This window comes from Trachypithecus francoisi, unplaced genomic scaffold (assembly GCF_009764315.1).
Source record: "Trachypithecus francoisi isolate TF-2019V2 unplaced genomic scaffold, Tfra_2.0 Lachesis_group11, whole genome shotgun sequence".
Lineage (NCBI taxonomy): Eukaryota > Metazoa > Chordata > Mammalia > Primates > Cercopithecidae > Trachypithecus > Trachypithecus francoisi.
In genome coordinates, this window is record NW_022681456.1 from 128,617,845 (window position 1) to 128,645,287 (window position 27,443).

Genomic DNA, 27,443 nt, shown 5'->3' on the forward strand with positions numbered 1-27,443 from the left:
TTTCCACCCAGTCACTGGCCTGTGACATGAGGGCAAGGGCACTGTCAGGTGTAGGCCCCACTATGGCCGGAGAGCCTGGCATCCTCATAGCAAGTGCACAGTGGGTGTGGGTTGAAAGAAAGAACGAGAATAGCCAAGCATTGGTCTGGCATGAAGATCCTTTCCAGGGGCTTCTTCCTAATGACCCAGAGGAAAGCCCATTGCCCTTGGGGACTGCTGGCACTTTGTAGACAGCCCCTCTAAAAATAAAAATGGCCATAAAACAGGGAAGGGGATACTCATTGCAGCCCCAGGAGCTTGGCAGACAGAGAGGGGTGAGAGGAGCAGATGCTGCTATTTCCAAAGCCCCCTACAAAGCCCCATTCACCGAGTCCCACACTCACGTGGGCGGCTCCCCGGTGCCAGGTGGTATGCTGGGCCCAGGGCTCTGAGGGGAGTCGGGGGAGTCTCCCACCGCTGTGCCGAGGGCTGCTGTGAAGTGAACAGTGCCATAGGCGTGCGGGAGAGGGACGAGCTCACCTGCCCAGCACGGTCAGAGCAGGTGCCGCACTGGAGATGGGGCTTAATGGGTGAGTAGGAATTCAGTGGAAACGGAAGAGCAGAGAGAACAATGTGAGCAGGTTGGGAAGGGACCGGAGAGAGCCTCTCAGAGGCCCAGAGTTTGGTTAACTTACCCAAATCCACACCGTAAAGTCCAAGCCATAAACAGAAGAGCTTGGACTCAGGCACTGACACTTCATCCCAGAGTTCACCCTCTTCACCACTCTACTACTGCTGCCATAGTTAGTGGGTATCCACAGTGTTTACAAGAAAAGCAGCTACTTTGTTCACGGCGATTAAAGCCTAGGTGTGGAGGAAGGAAAGCAGAGGAAGATGAAGCCAAAAATAGGTTAAGGCCAGACACATAAGAGCCCTGAGGCCATGCAAAAGAGTCTGGGCTTGGGGCTCTGGGTGTTGGAACCCGTGGGGATTGCTCAGCAGGAGGTGCCTTGGGGCACACTGTGCCAGCCTGCAGGCAGAGCCAGAGCTGGGAGCTGATGGTGGGGAGATGGAGACAGGTTTGAGAGCAGAGGGGAACTGGCTGTCGTTGAGAGGAGAGGAAGGAGTCAGTAGTGACCCTGAGGTGTCTGGTCTGGTCTTGGGTGGGTGGGTGATGGTGCCATTGACCAGACTGACCTGGAAGGAGAGGTATGGATGATGTGTGTGGTTCCCAATGGGGGAACTCCTGCCCAGGCCAAAAACCTTTTCAGTCCAGCGCGATGCTTGGCTCGAAGTAGCAAACATCAAATAAATGAACTATTCTGTCAGCCAGTGCATTTCTGCCTCCCACACCATGGGCTCCCCCTGCCCAACCCCAGGCCTGAAGGTGGAGAACTCCCCTGCCCAGGGAATCCTTCTTTACTGGGAGTCCCATGGTCCTGGCTCCTGCCCCACCCTATCCTCCCCCGAGCTCTCAGCACAGAAGCCCTAGCTAGCAGGACAAAGAAAAATCCTATATTTACTGTTACGCCGCTGCCTGCTTTCCTTCAGGCCTGCTGCCGCATTTCTATCCAGCCCTGGGGATGTGCAGCAGCTGAAGCTAACACTTCTCCCCACAATGACCTGAGCCACACTTTGGCAATGTTTCTCTCCTATAAATGGGAAGTTCCTAAAATGACACGGCATGGGTGACCTGCTCTGCCCCTACTGGTCTGCTCGCATCCTCATTGCCTGGCTTCACCCTATGCAGGGTTTGCTGGCTAATCGGCCACAGGCTATGGCTTTGAGAAATGCAGTTAATACTCCACAGAAAACCAACCCAGTTTCTACAAAGAGCCAAATACTGTTGAATCAACTCTACGCCAATGGTTGTTAAAACCGCTCACTGGGGTCAGCTCTCTCCCTGCCCCAACAGTCTTCCACTGCTCTCTGTTGAACTGGCCAGTTTCCAAGTGGTTTGAGTGACAGCCATGAGCCGCTGGTCCAGAAGCATCTTGCGGGTGGTGTCTTGTCAGAATATTGTTGCCCAATAGTAACAGGGATAGTTTAACCATGTGGAAGGGACCTCAGAGGTATTCCCATCCAGTGCCACCAATTTGCAGATGAAGAGACTGAGGCTTTGAGAGGCCAACTGTCTGTCCGCAGTCACATACCCAGTCAAGGGCACAGCCAGGACTGGCACACAGACCTGCTGACTTCCACCCTCCCATGGCACCCTCTGGCGACCCAATCCAACAGTGAGCAGTTTCCCTTCTCTTACTCAGAGGAAAGCTTGCTTTCTAAAGAGCTGACCACGTCCCCGGCAGGAGCTTTCCGGAGGACTTGCAGCACTCTGGCTCCTGCAGACCCCCGGCTAAGTATAACCAGACTTAGTTAATTCAGACTCATCTCCGGATTTCTTCTGGACAGCAATGCATGTGGATTTGTTGTTCTCTAGACCTTAATCAGGGAAGTGTGTCCCTCCAGACCCCTTCCAGACCCTGCCCCATGGCCCAGGATCCGGCGTCACTTTGCAAGCTTTGCAAGATCCCAGCCCCATTTGTGTGGCCAGCAGGTGCCCTGGCAGAGAGCAGGCCTCTGTCGGCCGGATCAACACTGCTCATCTCCAGGACTGCATTTCTCATAGCCTCCAACTGCCCTGGGAGCCACGGTTTGTTCCTTTCTTGCATAATCTGATTTTTGCCCCTTTAGATGAAAATTCTGTTCCTCGGGATTACCCCACTTTCTACCTTAAAGCTTCGGCCAAAGCAAACACCCTAACAAACAGACGGAGGGAAAGGATGGGGTTCAGGTCCTGAACAAATCTCAGTAGCACTCCAGGCAACTCCTCCCAGGAGAGGGAACTGGGAGCTTCAAGGGGCCGTTCCTGGGACTGAGCGACCGGGAAGCTGCTGTGTTCTGCGAGGCTCAGCACAGCGCCACCAACTGGGAAGAGGAGGGCAGGACTCCTGGACCCCATTCATTAATTCTAGGCAATGGTTCTCAGCTGGGATCACCCCGGAACTTCATAAAAAATTCATGCGTGGGTCCCACTCCCACAGACACGGACGGGCCTGCAGTGGAGCCTGGGTTTTTCATAGCCCCCCAGGTGATTGTACAGCCAGGTCTTAGGGCGCCATAGGGGTGGAGGAGGCCTGGAGACCGTCAAGGCCAGAGCTCATTAGGGAGTGCAAAATAGACTTCAGCCCCTGGCCCCGAGGGTGTTATTGCATGTGGATGACCATTTCTCTGGGCAAAGGATACAAAGCTCTCGGTGAGGTTCTGTGTCTTCCAAGATTGTCACCAGACCGGTCCAAACGTATGCCTTTTGGTGGCCCCAGACCCATATGCTCAGCCTCCACTCTGGTTTGAGGGACAGGCTTAAGAAGCCTAACGGATCATGGATAATGCGTGTATTTCTATAAAGAGACTATTCTCATGAAAAGCCAAGATTCTTGGCATTTTGCTGGAGTTAGATCAACTCAGTGTGGTCACCTTGACTGTCTCATGTTGTTCAGAATCTCTTCCTGGCACTATATGTGCCTTGGATTAATAAAAAAATGAGAAGTGAATTATTACTTAATTAATGCACTTTGTTTGATAGGCAAAAACCCTCAAAACATAAAATCCATGGGAAAAAATAATCAAAAGGTCCTTAGTAGTTACAGGCTGGGAACCACTGGTCTAATATAACTCACTCCCTTTTTCGAGAGGTGAAGAAACTGAGGTCTGGAGAGGCTCAGGGACTCTCTTTAGGTCACAGAGCTAGTTATACACAGTTGGGACCTGCACCCAAACCTTTCAGGCATGCTGTCGAGGGTCAAAAGAATTCTGTCCAGGATATTTTGCTGGAACTCAGACTCAGGAAGTCCCTCACTGGTCATGGAGGTTGTATGGGCCACAGATGACGCTCACCCACAGAGAATTTTCAAACCGGTTGTATTCCAGGATTTCACTGAATCTAAGCTATCAGTTGTAAGATACACTGTTGTTTTTTTGTATCACCAAGAAAAAGCACTGCCAAGCGTAATTGTAAGATGCCATCAATCGTAAGATGTGCCCCAATTTTAGAGATGTTAAAATGTGAGAAAAAATGGGCATGATGGAATTGAAAAATTACGACCTGTTAGCCTCTCCCGTTCCATTTGCTGCAGCCTGGGTGGTGCCTGGAGGGACCCATGGAGATAAAATGGCACTTTGAAGAAATCATGTCTATTAAAAATGTAAAAGTAGGTAGAGAAGCAGGCCCAGCCCACTCAGTGGGATCCAAGGACAGAGTCCTGGATTTGCCCTCAAATAACTGGGTTTGCACCTCCATTCTGAAAGCCTCTAATGGTGTCATCTTGGGCACATTCTTATTCTCTCCAAGCCTCAATTTTCTTATCTGCAAGACAGGGATAGCCTGTCCCCTCCTGCCCAGCCCCATCCTCACAGAGCTGTTGCAAAGCTCAGGAAAGAAAACAGCAAAATGGTAAAATACTTGCAAGTTGAGTAATGTAGGTGCCTATTCATTGCTAAGGATCACCTTCCATTAGCTCAGCCAAGGTCAGCGACTCCTCGGAACAGAGAACTGGGAAGTGACAGGGTGGGTTATATAGAGAGAGCCTTCTTGGGACAGATGGGAGACAACTTGCAGGAAAAGGCATCATGGGGTGTGAACACAGCCCAGGGGCGCTTCTCTAGCTTTGGCTACACCCAAGACCCCTTGAGGAAGCATCTACTGCCCATCAGAGGAAATGGACCCTAAATGGGGAGCAGAGAGACTGGGAGACAGAAGTCCACCTTCCCAGGAGCAAATGACAGAGATGATCAGAGGTCCCAGAGGACGCAAATCCTGGGAAAACACTCCAAACAGTCCCCATCTGGCACCTTGAGGACACTTGCACCCACGCACTCTGCCCTGCCGAGGATAACAGTCACTGAAAGGGCTGTTCAGCTTCGTCGCAGGAAAGAACAGGCAAGCCCTGCCACTCCAGCTACCTTTCCCAAGTACTCTAGTTTCTAAGAAGGCATCCCCGAGACCTGCAAATCAGCAATGTCCCATCCCTTCCCCTCTCAGGACTGAAAGGGTATCAGACAGCAAGGAAGTCTCTCCTCCCTCTTCCTGTGGCCCCAGGGAGCTCCAGCTTGTCCAGCACAGTGGCCCTTCCATCATGGAGGCAGCGGGACTGAGCGAGCCGGCCCTGGGCTCTGAGCCCTGGTCCTGGCCCTGCCCCTAACTTGGGCCATTTACCTTTCCTCCATGGGCCTCAGTTCCTTCCTCTGTAGAACAGGGAGGGATAAGGGGCCCAGCCATGCTTCCCCAGTGGGCAAATATAAGGATTGAACAAGGGGCGGTACTCAAAAGGGCACCTCCACAGCCATCAGGGAAATGTGGACAGAGGGAGGGAGTGCTCTGAGGGGAGGGGAGGCAAAAGGACTCAGGGATATTGGTCATCCCCAAAACTGCAGTCATTTTTCCCCGCCTCATATGCAGTAGGAACCATAGTAAGATGCGCAGAATCGGAAATCAGACCCAGATTTAAAATCTGCAGCTGGCTTACATGTGTGACCTTGGACAAGCCTGCAAACCTCTCTCAGCCTCCATTTCCTCATCTGTCAAGCTAGGCCACCACACTGTTCTCACAGGCTCGTAGGAGGCCTGAATTGAATAAGACAATGCACGAGAAGTGCCTGGTACCCAGCGGGCACTCAAGGAATGGCAGCTCCTGAGGCCCCCGCCACCCCCTGCTCCAACCTGGTGGTCTCCTGCAGGTCAGGGGGGCAGCTGTCCTGGCCATGGGCGTCTGGACCCTGGCAGAGAGAAGCGGCTACCTCAGCATCCTGGCCTCCAGCACCTTCGCCGCCTCCGCTTACACCCTCATCTGGGCGGGTACTCTCGTCATGGTCACCAGCTTCCTGGGCTACAGCACCATCTCCCAGGAGCAGAAGGGCTGCCTCTCCATGGTGAGCGCCCACCCCATGCTCTGCAGGGAGGGGGACCCTGCACGAACACCCTGTTCCCCAGTGAGGTTCCCAGCAAGGGAGAAGGGCTCCAGTCCTGGAGTGGCAAGGGGCTGAGGCCATCGGACAGCCAGCCAGAGAGGGGGCGGCTGTTCTCCAGCCTGGTGTTCTCCAGGATCTTAGGACATAGGCCAGGAGGCCAGCCTCAGCCGCTGCAGTAGTAGCTCCTTCTCATCTGTCTCTCCTCCTCCCTCTCCTTCTCCTCCTCCTCCTCTGCCCTTTCCTTCTTCTCCCTCCTCTCCTTCCCCTTCTCCCTTCCCTTCTCCTTCCTCTCCTCCTTTTCCCTTTTCCTCTGCCTTCTCTTCCTCCTTCTCCTCCTCCTCTGCCCCTTCCTTCTTCTCCTCCTCTCCTTCCCCTTCTCCCTTCCCTTCTCCTTCCTCTCCTCCTTTTCCCTTTTCCTCTGCCTTCTCTTCCTCCTTCTCCTCCTCCTCTGCCCCTTCCTTCTTCTCCCTCCTCTCCTTCCCCTTCTCCCTTCCCTTCTCCTTCCTCTCCTCCTTTTCCCTTTTCCTCTGCCTTCTCTTCCTCCTTCTCCTCCTCCTCTGCCCCTTCCTTCTTCTCCCTCCTCTCCTTCCCCTTCTCCCTTCCCTTCTCCTTCTCTCCTCCTTTTCCTTTTCCTCTGCCTTCTCTTCCTCCTTCTCCTCCTCCTCCTCTGCCCCTTCCTTCTTCTCCCTCCTCTCCTTCCCCTTCTCCTTCTCTCCTCCTTTTCCCTTTTCCTCTGCCTTCTCTTCCTCCTCCTTCCAGATTTTATCATGGCAATTTTCAAAGATATGCAAAACTTTTAAAAAGTGCTTTCATGAAGCTCTACCTTCCCATCACTCAGGGCTCAGCAGTTACCACTTCATAGTCCGTCTCCATTCTCTGGCCTGCACCCTCCCTCCATCCCTCCCCCTCCCCACCCCAGGGTAGTTTTGAAGCAATCCCAGATATCAAATCATCTGTCAATAGGTCGGCATGTTTCTGAAAGAGCAATAAGCTTTTTAAAACATTTAAAAAACAAATATTTCCGTCTGTACTTCTAAAGCTTAAGGATCCTCTTTTAGAAAACATAGTAACATTACCATTATCAACCTAAAAACTGTTAACAGTCGAGTCCTTAACATCATGAAATAACCAGGCGCTTTCAGCTCTCCCCAACTGACCCATAAACTGTTCTTTTTAAAAAAGTGTTTGGGGTCAGAATCTGAATTAGGTCCATGTGTTAAAATCGGTTAATTTGTCTTCTTTTAGCCTCTGCGTTCCACCATCAATCTCTCGCTCTCCTTTTTTCTCCTGTTGCAGTGTATCTGCTGGAGAACCAGGTCATTTTTCCTCTCGTTTCTCCCAGTCTGGATTTTCTGATGACACCCCCGTGCTGTTGTCTAACACGCCCACCCGGTGGTTAGATCTAGAGGCCTGATCAGATCCCACTGATCTGAACGTCTGGAGAGCGCCTTGTGCACGGCTGGTGTTTCAGGCACCAGCGGCTCCTTGACAGGCTTCCTCGTGGGAAACTGGGAAGATGGGAAGAGCCGCAGCTGCCCAGAGTGTCAGGAGGGGAGGCTGGGGTGGAACATGCAGGACCAGGGGCCTGGAGTCCAGCTCAGGACTCAGGCAGACCCCAGCTCCCTAACTTCCATGCCCTCTTGGCAGAGGCAAGGTCCCTGCTGCCTGGGGCCTCTCTTCACCCCACAGTCCCTCTCAAGTGGCAAAGCCCAGTGTGTGGGAAGAGAAGAAGAAGGCAGATGAGGCTGGAAAATGTCCAGACTAGCAAGGAAGCGTGAGGGGCAGAACCAGCCCAAGTCTCAAAGAGAAATCAGGCTGAGCCTGAAGGAATCGGGCAGCAGGAAGAAGCCTCAAAGGGCCCCGTGTTCCTTCTCCGGCTCCCCGGGTTCCACCACAGACTTTGCAGCCTCTGCTTTTGCACAGTGACCCAGGGAGCCAGTGGCAGAGGAAGGGTGCTGCGAAAGCCCACAGACTGCCCCTGCTGCCTCTCACCAGTAGTGACCTAGTTTCCAGCCATGGCTGTGAAGAGCCTGTGTATGGGTCTGCAGGATGGCCCTCCTGTTTTGAAGAGAGGGAGAGCCCAGAGCCGGGGCACTAGGAGAGTGGATGTGATAGGCCCATGGGGTGAAGGCCCCAGGGCATGGGCTTTGAGCTCTTTTCCAGCACTGGGGACTGGTATTCTTGGGGCCAGCTCTACCCCCACCCAGCCCTCCAGCCTGGGGCCTATTGTGAGGATTTCCAGCATCCTGGGCAATGTGGCCGCTCAGCTGAGGTCCTCAAGAGCCGAGTGGCACATCCTAGACCTGACCAATGTAGCTGGATGGAGGCATGTGGCGTGACAGCGAACTGGGCGTGTAGTGTGGCCTGGAGGCGGAGATGCTCTCTCTGTGCAGCACCCACCAGCCCTTAGGGGGCCTGAGGCTTGCAGGACCAGTGCTGTTGGGCCCAGAGAGAGAATCCCTTTCCTCTGCAGTGTTGGCGAGCCCACGGTGTCCCGTCTGGCTCCGTGCCTCTCAGCAGACTTGGCCTTCAGCTGGGCCTCAGGCTTCAGGCCGAGGCTCCGCCCCTCATACCTGGAGGTCTGCCCACAGGCAGGCTGCCGAGCCGCCTGGTCTCCACTGCCTCCTTCCTTCCACCAGGTCATCTTGTTGAGGGAGGGCAGGACTCACCTCTGGACAGCACAAGAGGAAAGGCAGAAGCCCTCACCTGGAGCCTTTCTTCTGACCCAGACCCTTGGTTCTGAGGAGCCCCTAAAGGCCAGTGGTCCCTGCAGCACAGGGAAGCAGCCCCCTGCATTCCTCCTGGGGCCTGATTAGAACACAAATGGCCACTGTCCACCGAGAGCCGCCTACCTCTGTCCTTACTATAGCAACCTGTAAAGTCCCGGTAATCTGAACTCCATGCCAAGCACCGTTCTCAACACTCAAGCACGTCAACTCAGTCCTCGCTGTGCCTCAGAGAGCAGCTTATTCTGCGCATGGACAGGGGAGGAAACCAAGGGCAGGGGCAGGGAAGTGACTTGTCCAGAACCACACTGTGTGTGTGATTGTTTCAGGCAATGGTCAGTCAGGGGCAGCCACAAGAGGGGGCACAGGAGAGGCGCAGGACAACAGATGTTCCCAGATTCACAGGCCCCACAGAGTCACTGCACGCTCTGCTGGGAGGGGTCGCATGGGAGGAGCACCCAGGGTGCAAGCTCCACCAAACAGGTGGGGGGCAGAGAGCGGGTGAGGCATTTTTATTGGGGCTCAGAGTGAAGCACACCGAAAACAGACACGAGGGAATTCCACTAGTGCATCTGAATGTGACTAGGTCACAGTCAGAGAACTTGTGGCAGGGCCAGCCCTGTCACAATAGTGCACTGGATCACCCAGGCAGGTGCACACAACCTGTGTGCGGGAATGTGGAGGCAGCAGGAAAATGTGAAGTTTTCAAATGTGAGATACACATTGCTGGTGAGTGGCATGTGGTCTGGCTCCAAGCCCATGCTCTGACCCACCAAGACCCACCACACTTCACTGCATCCAAAGAGGTAGTATTCACCCCTGCTTTACAGATGGAGAGGCCAGGCTGAGATGTGCAGCAAGTAAGGACTGGAGCTGGACTGGGAATTGCAGTCTGCTGGAATTGCCTCCAGGAGTCTGCTTCTCCTGGGGGCCAAGGCTGAGGGAAGGCAGAGGGACGGGAAGCTGAGCGGGGCAGGCACGGATGTGTGCAGGACAAATCCTGCCGTCCATCTATGGGGAGGTCTGTGTGGAGCCGTGGCTCTTGGAGATCTGACTGATTACGAGAGGGCTTTGTGTAGGGCCCAGCCCAGACCACTAGAGGGCAGGAGACCAGGGGTGTCATGGTGCGACCCGAGAAGCCTTGGGCATCCCAGTGCCTCCTTGCTCCCGTTATATAAGAAAAGAACAGCATACCTGGGTTGGAGCATATTTGGTTTGGAAGGGAACTTGAGAGTCAGAAGGTCCAATCCTCCATCCAGAGGTTCCAGGCTGAAGGCCGCTGGCTGGGTGAGCCTATGGGCTACCTAGGCGTTAATGGAGACACAGAATTATTGGCTTTTTGGGAGAACAGTCTAATCTTAAGAGCTCTTCCCAGAAAAGCCTTAGGTTTGGTACCTGACCACACTCTGCTCTCCGAGCCACAGATCACAGGCTCCCCTTCCATACTCTGTCTTACGCAATCCATTTGCAAGATCTGTCCAGCTATTCAGGCTGATCCATGAAGAATGGATGTCTCTAGCCTCCCCACATGCAATCTGACTGTCACTTAGTCTGGATGGCTGCCCAGAGGGGACCACGCCCTGGGCCCAGGGCTGTGCAAGAGAGATGTGGAGACTTAGTAAAGATCAGGGTCCTGGCCGGGCGCGGTGGCTCAAGCCTGTAATCCCAGCACTTTGGGAGGCCGAGAAGGGCGGATCACGAGGTCAGGAGATCGAGACCATCCTGGCTAACATGGTGAAACCCCGTCTCTACTAAAAAATACAAAAAAAACTAGCCGGGCGAGGTGGCGGGCGACTGTAGTCCCAGCTACTCGGGAGGCTGAGGCAGGAGAATGGCGTCAACCCGGGAGGCGGAGCTTGCCGTGAGCTGAGATCCGGCCACTGCACTCCAGCCTGGGCGACAGAGCGAGACTCCGTCTCAAAAAAAAATACAATAAAATAAAAAGATCAGGGTACTGTGCCTGCCTAAAGGCTTAATGGGCACCTCTTGACCCACCTTTCTGAGCTTCAAGGAGTCAACGAACAGAGAGCCTTGTCATCTTTCTGGGGCTTGAGGCAAGGCTGAGGCTAAGTGGCTATTGGACAGGCTGGCATGAGATAATGTCCTTCTCAGCTCCACTTTACTCACTTCTGTGGAGACCCGCCTGCGTTCACTCTCATCTCACATAGAACCAGGGATCTTTCTGGCTCAAGTCATTAAGCAGACACATCAGGGAGGCAACAACTTGAAATTGAAAGCAGAAAAGTGCAGGTACACAAACATGTACAAGCATAAATGTGTGTGCGCACATACATGCATGCACGGTCTGCACTTTCTCACACCTGCACGTGCCCTCACACACACTTGGCCACCAGTTCAGAACTTCAAGGACAGGCATCTCTGCCAGGGGGCTAGCAAACAGCAAACCCCATGGCATAGAATCTGCTTTTGCTTGCTTGGCTTTCCCTGCCCTGGTCTGAAAGAACAAATGACAGAACTGGCTCAGGAATCGAGCATGGGGTGAAGCAGAGGATCCGAGTAACCCATATCCTGGCCCACCAACCTCCGAATGTTTGAGCATTTGATTGTTTAAACCAAAAAGGTGCCTGCAGAACCTTTCCTGGGTTAACACAAGTAGGAATTTTTAAACCCGTTTAGAGTCAAGCGTGTGGTTAAGGCAGCATAAACGCGTTGTGTACTTCTTGGCGGTTCCTTCCTGGTTTCATTTCTTTTTTCCTCTCTATGTCTAACTTCCTTTTGAAATCTTGAATCAGCTGAAGGCTGAAGGAAGCCCCAAGTCAGAAGCACAGTGAGTCTAGTGCTAGACAAAGTGGTCCCCGAAGAGGAGAGGGAAAGATGAAAGACCAGGCCTTGAACGTAGTGCGTCCACCTTGGATCAGGTGGGAGGTGGACATGGGAGTTCCCAGGGAGCTACCCAGAGAGGGTCCATCCAGCTCCCACATGGGCACATCATCTGTTCCGGCCCAAACCTTCCTCCGAGCACCTCTGCAGCCCCTCAAACTCACTTTCTCAAGAAGGAAATGCTCCTCAGGGACAGGAATAGCATGTCTTTGCTGGTGCTGAGATGATGATCAGCTTGGCATCAGAAATCTGCAGAGAGGGGATGGGAATGGGGTTTAAATTATTCACACTTGATCTTCTCTTTTAGCAAAGACTGCATGAGAGAGACACATAATTCAGGCCATCTGTGCCCGAGGCCAATGACCAGGACAGATGCCACCTAGATCAAAAGAGGAAGATATTTTTAGAGTTTTGAATGTGGGCTCTGAAAACTTTTATATCTTAAGCCAAATGAAGATCATGATGGATGGTTCAGACTTAACTGGGTCTTTATCAGGGGAAGGATTAAAAAGTAAGAAGTTCTAGAAACTAATTTCTGAAAATGAAGGGAGCCAGAATTGCAACAATTTCCATCAAATCTGCCAAGGCTTGGTCAGCCAGGGCAATGGGGTCCAGAATCAGAGGCAAAATAATATCTGGGCTCAGGCTGAAAAGCTGGTTTTCATGGAGCTTGCCCAGCTCGCTCTGGGGCCTCAGGTAAGTCACTGCTTTCTGCTTTGCCACCTTGGCATTGCCATTTTATATGGGACGAGGTGTGAGGATAAGGAGGAAGTATTTTCAGGTCTTAGGAAACGAGTCACGACATTATATAAAGATTGCAAAATGTGGCTCTAATGAACATTCTCATCACCATCACCATGGCCAAGCTCCTTTGAGAAGAGACCTAAATAAGTAAGAGTTATTCTTGGGCCCACTGCCCCCAGGCCCCCACAGCCTTGGCTGGGCCACATCCTCTAAAGAAGCTGGAGCTGATGAGAAATTCAGGGGAACCTAGGTCCCTGGACCCGGGAACTGGACTGCATCCTACCCTCATTTCTCACCCACACATTCCTTTCTGTTGCTCCACCAGCCACCCAGTCCCACAGTGGGCCTTGCCTCGTCTGTTTAATGATATTTTCACCTTTGGTCAGATAAGAGACCCCTGCTCCAAAAATTCTCCTACAGACAGGGCTTGGAGAATCCTGACCCCTCTCTGGCATGACCCTCTCCTCATCCAGGATGGCTTGTGTGGTAGAGCCAGGGGAATGGAGAGGATGACCTCTGAAGCCTGAAGGCTCTTTGGGAAGCAGGACACAAACATCCTGAAGAGCCAGCCTTGAGTTGGCTGCACAAGAGACTCATATCATTCCGTGTCAACATCCACCTCTCCAGGCTGCAGTGGATGTACCTGATCACCGCCACCTCCAGCAGCACTGTTGCAATGGGGCAGGTCTTACAGTTTCCACACCGCCTCCCTCCAGTTCTTTGCAACCGAGGCTCCATCCTGCACTGATGGGCTGCCTAACGCATCGGCCTCAACAAGCATTTCCAGCACATTCTCAGCATTTCCTGCTCTGCTGGACACAAGCAGGGTGAGAAGGGGAGAGGAAGAAAGGGACTCTGGCCCAGTTCTAGGCTTGGATTCTAGCGAGGAACACCAGATGCCTGTATTAAAAGGTAAAGGACCATGCAACTGATTTGAATTTGTGTTTGGATTTGGTCAGAGGCTCTGACCTCTCTGGGCCTCAGGACTTTTCCTAACCTTTAGGCTGCCCTGTTCCTTCATATCTCCTCACTCTTGTTCTTGGTAGCCTTCGCTACCCCCCATAGCCAGTTTTGTCCTAGAATGAATTACCACTGCTAGTGACCCACCACTAGTCCTGCCCTGGGGCCCTTGCCATCGCTCTTATCCCACCCTCGCCACCTGCACAGTCCCTTCCGTCCACCTGTGTGCACAGGTACCTGCAGACTGCACCATCTCCCTCCAAAGCCTGTGAGAAGACAGCCACGGGAACATCTAGTCCTTTCCAGGGGGGCTGGGAGGAGGTGGCAGTTGGTCACCTCCCTATACCTAATCCACTGAGCATCCTCAGAGTCCCTTGGGCTGTGTCTCCCCATGGGGCACCTGGCCCCCATCCCCACAACCTGCTGGCCGGGCCCTGCTGCCTTCTCTGGGTGCTGCCCTGACAGCCCATTCCAACTAAGTTCTCAGTAGTTCCAGCTTGAAGCTCAGTGAACGCCTGTCTTGGGCGTGTAGTTCTGGAATTCTGTTCTCCTTCCAGGCTCCCCCTGCCCCCACCACACACACACACACACGCACACACACACACACACAGTGTGATCCTCTTAGACCCTAACATTTGGGGTGGGGCTTTGGATGGCCTCAGCCACATTTTCTCTTTTTTCCTGTTTTATTTTTTAAGAAACAGGTCTTGCTATATTGTCCAGGCTGGTCCCGAACTCCTGGGCTCAAGCAGTTCTCCTGCCTCAGCTCCAGGTTGCTGGGCTTACCGGTGTGAGCCAGTGCAACTGCTCAACTGCATTTTCTTGCTATGCTTGTAGAATACCTCCTGCTTCCCCAGGATCCAATTTGCTCCCTCCCTGCCTCTTCCAACTTACCCTCACTCCATCTCATCTACAGCTCTCCTCACGCCAGCCCTGGTCCTCTTCTCTGCTCCCAGTCCCCCAGCCCAGGAGGGTCTGTTAGTATCAGAAATTGGCCAGAGCACATCCTCTCGTCCTCACTGTAGAGCTGCTCCCTGTGGAATGGCTGAGTCCCAACCTCCGCCATAGCTGCAGCTGGATAGCCCAGGCTGTGAGCCCTGGGCTGGGGCCAAGAGGGGTAGAGGTCACCTTCAGCCTTCCGACAATGACATCTTGTTACAGGAATGGCTTGAGGCTCCCAAATTCACATCCTTCCGTTTGTACAAACAGGCCGGTTAGCTGTACCTCTGAGCCGCCTCCAGCCCATGGCTCATTGCCAGAAGATAATTCGCCCAGAGGTCATTGCCGTCTAAACAGCTGGCTTCATCTTTTCCTGTTTGGCCAGTCATTCCGGGCTCCCCGGCTCTCCCTCCACCTGCTTCTATGATCCTCTCACACACAGCCGGCTGGGAGCCTCAGACTGGGCTCTTCTCCCTCCAGCTTAACTGGGCGACGTCTTGGTCCTCCTGTTGTGCTGATGCCAGGCTGTTCTGGGAATAGGCTAGTCCCTCCACCTCGTCGCGACCTGCCTGGATACTGAACCTCTACCATCAGGCTATCAATTGCAGGAAACTTTGCAAGCCCTGTCTCTGTCTAATCATACAGGATGGCTGGAAGCTCCCTTTGTGGAAGAATCAGTCCAATGGAGAAATTCTGAAATTCCAGTTTTACAAAGTTCTTCAAACTAACCTCAAGGATGGCACCAGCTGAAGCTCAGTTGCCCTGTCTCTTATGCACCAGCGCATCTGCCCCAGAAACTCTTATCTGGGGCTCAGTTTGCCCCCATGTGGTATAAGTCCCTCCAAATATTCCACTTCTAGTTAGTCATCTTAATGTCACAATGAGAAATATTTCTGCATATTTCCTACAAAGCGTCTCATTAAAGAAAGTATTAGTTTGATTCAGAAAATGCTATGCTGTTCCAGCTTCACTTTGGATCTATAGTTTTAGAAAGTATCCAACTTTGCTTCTAGTTTAAGCCTCTCTGTTAAAGAGTTAATGGAAAAAAACCCACTATGGTATGAGGATGGGGGTGGGAATTAACGTTTGGGTCCCATTCTGTGCTTAACACACTGGTTCCCTCTATGTTTTGAGCCTGAAATGGAATCGTTCTTATGGAAGGCAAATGCTAGAAGAGCTTTCTTTGAGATTCTCATTACCCGTTTCCGTCAGACCAGGCCATTAGATAGTTGCTTCTAGAAGGACCGTGCAGCCCTGAGTCTGCAGGGGGCAGACCAATCACAAAAACCAGAGTTGAGCTGGGGATTGGACTGGAGTTCATTGGGCAGGTTCAGTTCACATCCCGGTGCACAGGGTCCATGAAGGCAGAACAAGGCACAGGTGAGAGCCAGGAGGGCAAGCAGGGATCCACGTGTACACAGTCCCAGGGAGCGAGACAAGCAGAGAGGCCTGGAGCCAGGAAGCTCGGAAACAAGGATGCTAGCAGTGAGCTCACGGGTCGGAAGCTTCTGGCCCAAGGCTTTATGGAGGCCATGCCTGGGCTGAATGTTGGTGGCTGAGCAGCCAATAAACGGAACACAGATGGGACCAGGGCAGGGAATTCCAGACAGGAGGAACAGCCAGGGCAAAGGCAGGGAGGCTGGAGGCTTTGCTGTGTGAGGCTCTGTGCACACACAGGGAATGCTTCCTAGGCTGTAGAGACAGTGACTAGCTTCTGAGATCAGAGCAGGCTGGGCTGAGTAAAGGGAAGGGTGGAGGGAGCAGAGACCCACATTACAGCCCGTGGCCATGAACCCAGGACAAGCCACGAGGGTGAAGGAGCAGGCAGGAGATGCTCCACCACTGCCGGCAAGGAGCAGGGGGTACTGCCTGGAGCACCACTGACTTACCCCATCTGCTGGCGAGGCCACAGAAGCTCAGCCCACGGGGCCACCATGGATGACCCTAAAAGTTGTGTCCTATGCAAGGGGAGCACAGAAGGCTGGCGCCCTGCACAGTTGGCAAGAGGCTGAGCGCAGGGCAGTGAGGGAGGCTCGGGTGCCTGGGGAGGGCTTCCTTTTTTTTTTTCTCCAACTTCAATCATTCCTCACCTCTCCTGACACCCTGTCCCTTGGGGGAGCACCTAACACCCCTGTATCCACCTGAACCATATCAGCCCTAAGGTGCTGAATCCCCGCTATTGAGCCCAATGCTCATCCACCCATCCGTGCAGCCACTGTTCAGTGGGGAAAGTCGTCTGTAGCAGGTCTGAGCACAGGCTCTGCAGCCAGAATTCCTGGGTCCCATGCCTCACCCAGCCACGTATTTGCTGTATGACCTCAGGCAAGCTACTTAGCTTCTCCACGCACGTGTGCTCATCTAGAAAACGAGGCTGATGCTCGTGCCCACGTGGCGATGTGATGAGTAATGCTAGTACTCATCTCTGAGGGTGGATGAGAGAGATCACGCAAAGTGCTTGCAAGGGGGCCGGCACCTGGGAGCACTCATACATGTTGGCTGGCACTGTCATGGAGCACCACCGTGTGCCAGGCTCTGCTTGGTGCTCTTGGGCTGCTCCCATGAGTAAGGCTCTGACTCTGCCAAGGAAGGGTGCATTTTTTTCTTTTGAAAAAAGAAAGGGATGCTTTCTGCAGCTCCCACCCTGAAAACACTGCCTGCCCCTCTGCTCTTCTCCTACTAGGCTTGAGAAGCAAGGCCAGCACACCCTGAGTTGGGGTATTGCCTCCTAAGCCACTGGCCAGCAATTCTGGGGGGGGCCTGAAGAGCATGCTGGGCTCTGCTGGTGCAGCATGGGCCCTCCTTGGTATGGTGAGCTGGGAGAAGCAGGACAGCATGGGGTCCAGTGATACTAACTGCATGGAAATAGAACTCCAAATTACAGGGCACCTGAGAATTTCTTACTGACTTGTTTAATAATTCAAAAAAACAACATCAAATCAAACTAAACAAGGCAAAACCTGTCTCTGGAGCCTTCTTCCTGCTTCCGAGAGTCACAACCTCTTACAGAGTCACGGCAGCACCCCCTCCCCAGCCCACTGAGGAAGCTGGAGGACTTCACAGCTGCTTCGGGAAACAGACTGTCCCCAGGGAACCCTTCAGAGATCTTGGGACCAGATAGGATGTACCTGGACTCCTGGAATTCCCTCTCCAGCCTCCAGGTGCCGTGAGGGTGTGAGCTGGGCAGTGTGGGCTTCCCCAGTCCTTCCTGTGTCCAGGTGAGCAGCCTTCTGCCACAGAGCTGCCCTCCCAGGCAGGCACAGCATACACGGCCATGCATGCTTCTGTCCACGTCCCGTTCCTGGCTCCTTGGGAGCTAGGTAACGTTCCTCGGATCTTCCGTTTGTGCCTCCCATAGTGTATAGGGGCACATAAGCAAATCAAGTCCCAGCGTCAGCGTGAGAACCTGTCAATGTGTGACTCAGGGTTTCCCAACCTCGGCACTACCGACATTTGGGGCCTGATAATTCTCTGCTGCAGGGGACCGCCCCGTGCACTGTGGGACACTCAGCAGCATCCCTGGCCTCTACCCACTGTGAATACTCCTTCCCCCAGTGACGACAACAGCGAAAGTCTCCCGACATTGCCAAATGCCCCCTGAGGGCCAAATCCAGCCTCTGAAACTGGCAACAGCCCCAGTCCCTCCTAAGGAGCCCCCCACCCCCAGCTGTCTCCCTCCAGCCCATGCTCCTTTCCCTGCTGGGTGAGCCCTAGAGCCTCGGGTGTCACCCATAGCCTGGTCCTTCCCTAGAACCCAGACATCCCAGTGACTATGGGCAGCTGCTCTGCTGTAGCCAAATGGGTGGGCAGTGCCTGGGGGCAGCTAGGGGAGAGGTGCTCATGAGTGGGGCTGAACTTCCCCAGGGCAAGGCCAGTTTCCATCAACAGTCCTCCCCCGTCTTCTCTCCTCCCTTCTCTTCCCTTGTTCCTGCCCAGTGCTCCTTGGCTCCTGTACTTATCTGGCTCCATCCCCCTCTCCCTGCCCCCCTCCAGCCCAAGTAGCTCTGACATGCATTTCAGACCTGTTGGCTGCTGCGAGAACACACCAGGGTCAGGGCGGAGCAGGAGCCTCCCTGACAGTGGAAAGCCAGGTGGGACTGAGCAGGGTCACACCTTCCCCGCGGGTGTGCGTGGCCAGGAAGCCAGGCAGTGGCTGCGGCAGGGCCATAAGGCAAGAAGGTCAACCCCAAGCCTGGGGGCGGCCAGGCAGCTTTGAGGGGAACCGAGAGCCCCTGCGGGGCCATGCAGGACAGGGAATGGGCGTCGGGGCGAGAAGAGGACACACGAGTCACCTTTCTGATCTCTGCCTTTGCTTCTTCCTGAGCCTTGGCTGCTGCTGCCCAGCCTGGCCCCTATACTCCAGCCATGTGGGTGCACTCTGCTCCCTGAACACAAGCGCCCCACGCTTTCCTCAGGCTCCAGGCTTTGTACGTGCTCTCCCCTCTGCCTGGAATGCACCTCCCTCCTTCTTCATTTGGCAAATGCCTGCTCGTCCTTAGAGATGCTCCCTCAGGTGTCACTGCCTCCAGGAAGCCTTCTCTGACTGCCCTCCCCGCCAGGAGCCTCCCATCATTTCTAGGGCTTAACCCATAGTTACACTGATAGCAATTACATTGATTGTAACCACTCGCCTATCCCCCCAACCATTAATAACTTTGAGGACCATAGTTGTCTTACGCTGCTTGGCACCTGGCATACAGCAGGTATTTATACATATTGGATGGGTGGGTGGATTACTGAATTGCCGCCAGTCCAATGAGGAAAGGGATGAGTGGGAAACTCGCTGCCAAGCAGCCGGCAAGGCTGGGACGTCCAGAGCTGCTGGCGAGAGAAGGAAGATGGCACAGGTGATGGGGGTCCCAAGGAGCTATCTCTGCCACCACCCCCACATTGGGCAAACATCGGCCATAGGCATGTCCTGATCCCTGGTGGCGACCCTCTTCTCTCCTTGCTCCTAGTATTTCTGCCTGTCGCCTATCACCTGGCTGAGCTCGTGGCGGGAGTCCTGGCCCATGTGTTTACCAGAGGCTGAGTGGACGCTTCCTCCTCCTCCATTGTCTGTCCGTGCCCCGATAAAGCAATGCGGGGGAGAAGGGGGATGCATTGTGATGAGGGAAACTGAGGCAGGCACAGGGGTGGTCCCGTTTTCCACCCTGGCAATCCTCCACACATCCGGATCCCAGGTGCTGGCCCCGGCTCCAGCAATTCCCTGATTCCACTGATGCTGATGTCTTCCGCATGGGAGGTGGAGAGGGGGGTCTCCCGTGGAGGGGATAGGTCATCCCTCTCCCCTCTCAAGGATGGTCTAGAGGATGAATCCATCTGCCAGAGGCATCCAAGAAGAAAGGCCTGGGCCAGGATCACATGGAAGACTCTGAAGACAGGACTAGGTCTTGCCTGCCTGGACTGAACAGGGACGTCGTGACCAGTCCCATCCGCCCCACCTTGCTGCCCTCTGAATCCAGAGTTTGAGGCCATGACCAGGGTAACGTTCAGCTGGTAGAGACAGCACCACCCTGCTGGCTGTTTAAGCAGTGCTGGAATGGTGCTCACAGGGTAACAATTGTAAGTATTTTGAATATCGCCTCTTAATCAAAATTAAGATCAACGGACATTTCAAAGTTTCTGGGGTCTAGCCTCACCTCCGCCTCCCGCCAGCTTTTGGCTGCCACCCTTTGCCTGAGCCTCCCAGCCTCCCTCAGTTCTGCCCATCGCACCTGCGCCCTGTGTCAAGGCCCAGCTTCTGTAACCTCCTCTTTATGGGCATCTTCCGCCGTTTCCCACTGATACTCATTGCACCATCCACACGCCACAGTGCTCTAGAGTCAGCTTGGGAGGCCGGGGAGCAGGCCTGGGTGGCGGGTAAGGGTGGGGTGGTCCTGCTGATGCCATCTTATCACTCCTCAGCTGAGTAATGAACAGAAGCAGCACTTGAGCCGGACTCTGACCGAGAACTACGGGCAGGCTGGAGCCACGCAGATCCCCACCTCAGTAGACCGGCTGCAACAGGAGGTACACCATGCCCTATGGCCTTGAAGGCCAAGCAGACACAGGTTCAAATCCTGACTCTTTTCTTTCCTGTCTGTGTGGCCCTGGGCAAGTTACTTACCCTCTCTGAGCCTCAGTTGCCACATCCCTAAAATGAAGCCTCTTTGGGGTATGTGAGCATTAAATTCGGCCACATCTGTAAAGTCCCTACCACCGTGACAAGTGCCTGCTGAAGGCTGGTTCCTCTCCCTCTCTCTCCTCGACTCCCTCCTCCAAACCCACCCCTGCTGTCTTCCCGTTCTGGGTCCTGGTGGGCAGGAAGCTGGCAGTACCAGGAGAACTCCATCTCCTGCCAGGATCTGGGCCAGGAAGCCTCTCTCGGGTTTCTTCTTTCTGTGGGGCTGCCTTCCTTCTTCCCTGGGGAGCGGGGAGCCGAAGCCCCGTAAGAGGGAGTGTTACCCGGCAGGGGTATTTCAGCTAAGCCACCAACAGAGCTCCCCAGTTGTGAGCCAGCAGGCAGAAAGCTGAGGGACAGAAAGGTGGTCTCCTTTCCAAGAAGAGACGCGGCAGATCCCTCCAGCGAGGCCCACCATCCTGCCAGACGTAGGGGGCGGGCGGTGGACCTCAGAGCTGTGCTGTCCAATACGGCAGCCGCCACCCACATGTGGCTATTTACAGTTAAATTAAACAAAATCCAGTTCCTTGCTCACACCAACCACATTTCAGGCGCTCAGGAGCCCCAGATGGTGATTGAACGCCGAGCTGGGCAGCACAGATGCAGGACGCTGCCTCCATCGCGGAAAGTTCTCCTGGACGGCACTGTTCCAGATCCTGATGGGTTCGTGTCAGGAAATCCAAGGCTGCTCTACCCACCTGCTCTGGTCCCCCTCTCTCTGCCACCCCACTCCCCACCCTCATCCCCTGGGCCTGGGGCCTTGGTCTTGGCCCGGGGAATGTCAGGCAAGTAGAGGACATAGATGTCATGAGCTCCAAGATCCAGGGCATCATGGCTCAGGGGGGAAGCCCTCACCCCATCTCCCCGAGACGCAGGCTCAGCTCCCAGTTGGTGGAGGGGTCTCTTTTCTGAAATCGTGGCCTAGGGCACACGTGTACACACAGGTGCACACCCACAGGCACACGCATACCCCATAGACTTAGCCCAGGACTGGGATGGAGCAGCACACACTGCTGGTCAGCCCTGTGCAAGACTGAGTGTACTCTCACTGGGCTGTGCCTGTGAGGACCTGTGCGAGACAAGAATAGGACAGAATCCCCGCCCTCGGGCTCACTCAGAAAGCCAGACACACAGCAGGCAACGTGCAGGCAGTGCGAGGCTGGGGCACCCCCGGAACAGACCGCAGGGGAGGTGGGGAGGACTCCGTGGGGCAGGGGCAGGGTTTGCTTAGGTGGAGAGAGGGTGGGAGTGGCATGAGGAAAGGTACAGCTAAGAGCAAAGGCCGTGTCACCCACCAAGACCTGCAGGGCACCGGTGCAGGCAGACGCAGGCCCTCACACAGGCCAGGAACAGTTAGAACCCCAACTTGCATCTCAGGCAGGAGACTGAGCCCCAAGAAAGCAGTGGCTGCAGAGCCAGGGCCAGCATCGGGCCCTCCAGCAGCACCCCATGCATGTAAATGACACAGGCACATGCACCTGTACTCACAAAAGTGTCTCTCATTAACTGTGGATGCTGCACCAGGCTCTATTCTAATTGCCTTCCACGAATCACCTCTTTCAGTCCTCACAACGGCCCAGGGTACAGGTCTTTTATTGGCCCCATTTTACATGTAAGTGGCCCAGCAGTCGTGCAGCACCAGCACACACAGACAGAGGCACAGGGATGTGCGAGGCTGCGAGACTCCCTGTCCTCGCTGTGCCAGTCCCTGCGCTGTCTGCCGCCGTTATGTTCGGCCAGGACACCCGGCACACCCGTCCATCCCTGTGGACCTTTCCTAGCCCTGGACGGAGGATTAATCCCTTCCTTCTCTGGAGTTCACACACAAACTTCCATTGTCTTCAACTAAACTACAGTAAATGCTACACTACTTCAGGGCAGGACTGGTGTCTGACTCATGTTTGTTCACTCCAGGCACATGGCAAACCTAGCAAAGCCCTGTTCGCTGAACTAATGAACTAATACCACTCCGCCCGCCCAGCCCCAAACCCACACCAGATACGGCCTCCCAGCTGCTGTGTCCTGTGGCCTGTGTAGGGACTTGGAATCTCAGTGCCCCGACTCAGGAGGGCAGGAAGTGGCCCAAGTCCGCTGTCTTTGAATTGCTTTCTACCCTGGCTGGCACTTCCCTGCCCTGGAGTGGTGCCGACGACCCCCGGCCTCACTCAGTACTCACACCGGCCCCTCTGGCCAACACTGACCTGCCTGTGCCATGGACTCTGGGACACCCTTTGTGCCCCTGCATGTCTGGGGCTCTGAGGTTTCACCTGGGAACCTCTGGCAAGGCTGGTCCCTGTCCCTGTGTCCTGCCTGTTGGATGACCAGGGCTCCTTGCCTCTTGTGGCTTGTCACCACCCTGTGTTCTGCCAGGCAGCGGTACACAGCCCCACTCTCTGGGGACCCCGCCCTCATCCATCTTGCCCACCTCACAGACCTACCCTGCCCTCAGGACACCCTGCATAATCTCCTTAAAGGACCTATCTGCAGGTGGCAGATAGGAGTCCTGCGGGCAGTGCTGGCCCCGAGGGACAGCTCTCTGCTCAAACAGGGAAGGGAGAAACGCAGGGAGAGCAAAGAAGGTTTGGTGAGTATTTGAACCCTGTGTCCTCGGCCCTGGAACCCCGCACAGCCTTCTCACCTCCAGCCTCTGCCTCCCCCTGCAGTTCAAGTGCTGCACAGTACGTACCTGCTGTCGTGGGAGGTGAGAGCCACCAGTGCCCGCCAGCTGCTGCAAGGCGGTGGTGGCACTCTGCAGCCAGCCGGCCCACCCCTCCAACGTCTGCTAGGGGGAGGTGAGCACCCCAGCCTGGCCTCCAGGAGCCCCCAAAGGGCTGCGGTCAGGCAGACGGGTGTGGGAAAAGCCAAGCACACATGATCCTTGACCACAAGCTCACGGTGCCAGGCCCTGCAGAGGCTCTACAAAGCCCTGGGAAAAGCAGCTCCTCCTGGGAGAGTCCAGGGCACTGTGGCATGCCCCTGGGGCTGCCCACGAGACCTGTAAGCCACTCAAGGCCAGGTCCAGCGCATGAGCCCTCTGGTCCACCCTCTGCCTCTGCCCTATGCACCGGGACGGCCAGCCCTTCCTCCCCACCTGTGCCTGCTTCTGGGCCAAAGCCATGACACCTGCCCTTCCGTTCCAGGGAGGTTGCCTCACCAAGCTACCTGCTACTCATGGGGGCGGTGAGCATCGGGGTGGCCTGCCTGCAGGTGAGTTGCAGTTGACAGATTAGGAGGAAGGTATGTGGAAGGGCTCTGAACCCGTCTCCAGTGGCAGCGATCTCCAGTAACTGGACTGACATGTCCATGCCCTGCCCTGCTCTCTTCTCTCCCCTTCCCTTTGCAACCAAGGCTGAATCCAACAGTCAGTCGCTTCCCCAGAGAACACGAAGGAAGATGCCTGAGGGACAACCTGAACTTGTCAGGAACAGGGGCCTGGGAGGAGTGTGGATGTGGGCTCAGGTATGTGCATGCACCTCGAGGGTGTGCATGTGGGGGTCCGTGTGCAAGCCTGCCGTGGCGTGTGTGGGTCTGTGGGGGTCCACATGCTCCCGGGTCTATGTGGGTGAGGTGGTATACACTATGTGTGTTTAGGGTGCTTGTGCATGTGTGAGTGTGAACATATCTGCATTCATTCCTCTGTGTGTGTATGTGTGTACCATCAGCCCTTCATATCCATGGGTTCTGTATCGTTGAATTCAACCAACCATGGAACAAAAATACTCACAAAAAATGGTTATGTCTGCACTGAACATCCTTGTCATTATCCCCTAAACAATACAACGTGACAACTATTCACATAACATGTGGATTGTATCAGGTATTACAAGTAACCTAGAGATGATTTAAAGAATATGGGAGGATGTGCAGAGGTTATATGCAAATACTGCACCCTCTTATATCAGGGACTTGAGTATCAGTGGATTTTGGAATCCAGAATGACTGTATATATGTGTGTGTGTGTGTGTGTGTGTGTGTGTGTGTGCACGCACATTCTCCTATGTACATCCAGCACTCTCACTGAGGATAAGCAATGCCCTTGGCTCCCATTTCTCCCCTTCCACCCAGTCCCCCAGCTGCTACCCAGGAAGTCAAGGTCACTCTGTCAGGCTGCTGTAGTCAAGGGTCCAAGGGAGGGAAGCCGGGAGCAAATACTCAGAGGCAAGAGCCCCCGCAGGTATAGGCTGTCCTTCTAGAAGGGTCCAGCAGTCCTGCTGTCCTGCCCAGCCCTTCCCAGTCCAGGGCTACAAGCACCGTCTGGGGAAGAGGAAGAGTAGCGCTTAGGCCTCAGAAGACCGGAGTCCAGTCCTGGCTTTGCTCCTGTGTGACCTCGAGCTACTTAACTTCCCTATCCCTCAACCCTTCATCTGCAAAATGTGGATAATTTCTTCAACCTCCTAAGGTCTAAATAAGAATGATGTGATGCCTGTGACCCACTTACAGCACCTGGCACAAAGGAAAGCCTCCATAAGCCTTTATCCAGTTGTCTGTAGACTTCAGAGGATTTCTGATACTTTCTCTCATTGGATCCACACAACAACCTGAGACCCAGGCCAGACAAGGAGTAGCGTTCTCCTCACTTTACAGAACAGAAAGTTGAGACCCAGAGAGGCAACTTGCCCAGGGTCTCACCCCCTGAATTGGCGCCCAGATCTCCCGGCATTGGCCCTTCGCTTTTGCAAACTACCTACCCCAACTCAGAGGTCTGTGGGAAAGAGAAGGAGGGGACGGTGGCCTTGGCTGGCTTGGAGAGCCTTCCAGCATAGGGTCCTTTCAGATGATGGTGCCAGCTACCCACATGGTCTGTGGGCCTGGAGGGTCCAGCTACAGCCTAACACGCTGGCAGGAGAGTCTCTAGCCTTTGGAGGGACGCTCGCCTTGGTTCTGCCACCTGCAAGTTGTGTGACCTAGGGCCAGCTATTTCATCTCTGAGCCTCAGTCACTGGTTTGTGAACTGAGGCTGACCGGACCTCATCTGATGGGAATTAGCAGCACACATGTAAGTGTCTGGCTCATTGCTGAGCGGATAGCAGGTGCCCGACACATGACACCATCATTTGTATTCTCTCTGCAAGGGCACATTGTCTCTCAAAAAAAGCCCTAGTTGCTCCCTGGCCAGACCAGCCTGCTCCCCTTCATCCTCACTCACCTGCAGGGCCAGGGAGCGCAGATGGAGTTAGCATTGCCCCTGTTTTGCACCTCCCCGGGGCAAGTCTTCTGTCTCATGTGCTGAACCGCAGAGGAGTCACCACTGGGAACTGGGGCAGGGCTGCTCTATGACACTGCACCAGAAACCTGTGACTCCCAGTGCAGAGGAGGCCTGCTCTGTATGGACCCCCACCACACCTGGGCCGTTCTGTCTATTTCTTCATGACCTCTCCGGCCCTGAAAGCCCATAGAAGCTGCCAGATGAGGGCAGTGAGGCCGAGGGTAGGCAGTAGGGCTGCAGATGCCCTGAGCCTAAGGTCAAGGTGGATGGAGCTGCTGTGTAAGTCTGATGCCGAGGAGAACAGGTCGTTGGGCAGTGGACGCTTTCCCCCCACTCACAACCCCCACCATGCAGTCTCTGTTCCTCCATGGTCACTGTGGAATGGCTCCTGGTGGCGCTCAACCCCTTGCCCTGTTTTCCCGGCTGCAGTCCACTGAGCCAGCCCTCCAGCGGCCAAGTCTCAGGTTAGAGCTCCCTCCGGCGGCCGATGCTGGGCACTACACTGCCCAAGTCCCAGGTGGGCCGAAGCCTTGAGGAAGGGCTCCTAGTCATCCTCGCCACCAGGCACCTACCTCCCCCACATACCCAGCCTGGTACTTCGAAGACCAGTAGCCTTGAGCTACACTTGGGGTTTCCAATCCAGTTTCAAAACCGTCTAGCTCATCTTTCAGGAAACTTCCAGGGTTAACATTCTGATTTTTCAGTAAGATTCTCACCTCTGTGACCAGTTAGTTACCTTGAGACTGATGTCCTGCACCATCCTGGAGTGTTGGGATCTGCAGGTCGTGGAAAGGAAAACCGAGCAATCACTTTGGAATGGCTTCCTGGAACCTCCCCGGCCCTTCCTTCGTGTTCTCTGATGACAGCCAGGTGCTGACTCAGAAACCTCATAAGAAGCAGAAGGCATGACGGCTTCCCTGTTAAAAATGTCCCACGTGTGGCCGAGTGCCACACCCAGGCGGCTGCCGAACAAAAGCACCAGACACCATGCAGCTGGGCCCCAGAGCCCGGCCCGACCCGGTCTGCCTTCTCCAGCACCTGCAGGAATTTGTCCTGTCTTGTCTCTGCTCGCCACCTGCTGGCTGCCTGGAGCCATCCATGCTGGTTTCTCCACGTCTTCTGTCAGGAGGGAGATGCTGATGCTTATTCAGGGATCCGGTGGGTCAGTATCCTGTGCCCCCCGCACCATTCAGGGTAGGGGTGTGCGCGTGTGTGCACACACATTGATGAGCGCATCCTGTACGCCTCTGCATGATTCCAGGTGGGGATGTGCAAGTGTGTGTGTGCCTGTGGACCCACATTGATGAGAGTCTGGCCCACACACCTCCACCCTTATTGGACCTCTCCTGGGAGCACCCTGGGGACACACATCTCATGCAGAAGTGTGTCTGCTGGGAGCCTAGCTCCTGTCCTCCCCCAGCATGAGATGTACACGTGGATTTTGCTTACAGCACAAATCTGTGCTGGCCTAACAGCTCCCTTCTGTCTCCCCCTTAGCATGGATCAGAAAGATCCAGAAAGTGCACAGGAAAAATCATCAGCCCATGAGGTGGGGACAGGGGAAGAGGGCGCGCTGCATGACACCTGCATGGGTGGAAGGGCTGTGACAGCTGCTTGCTTAAGCTAGTGGGACACGAAATAACCCCCTAAGCCATGTTTCAGCTGTGACCCTGAGGCCCTTAGGTGGATGAACACTGGCCCCAGCACCGAGTCTCCAAGCTGAAGGCGGTGGTCACACTCCCCGCTGCCCTCCAGGTTGGGAGGGATGGAGAGGAGAGAGGAGGGGAAGAAGTTACCTTCTTCGCCAGCCTTGCTGAGAGACAGGTGGGTACAGCCCACAGGCACCTCCACCAGCCTGCCTTCTACATCCAGATTCACAAGGCCAGGGTGGCAGCAGCTGCTGGAAACACTGGGGAAAGTCGGG

At 54.7% G+C, this 27,443-nt stretch overlaps 1 pseudogene; it reads left to right on the forward strand.

The window, feature by feature from the left end:
- Positions 1-27,146, forward strand: part of LOC117090929 — a 35,120-nt pseudogene extending 7,974 nt beyond the window's left edge.
- Positions 27,147-27,443: the final 297 nt, after the last annotated feature.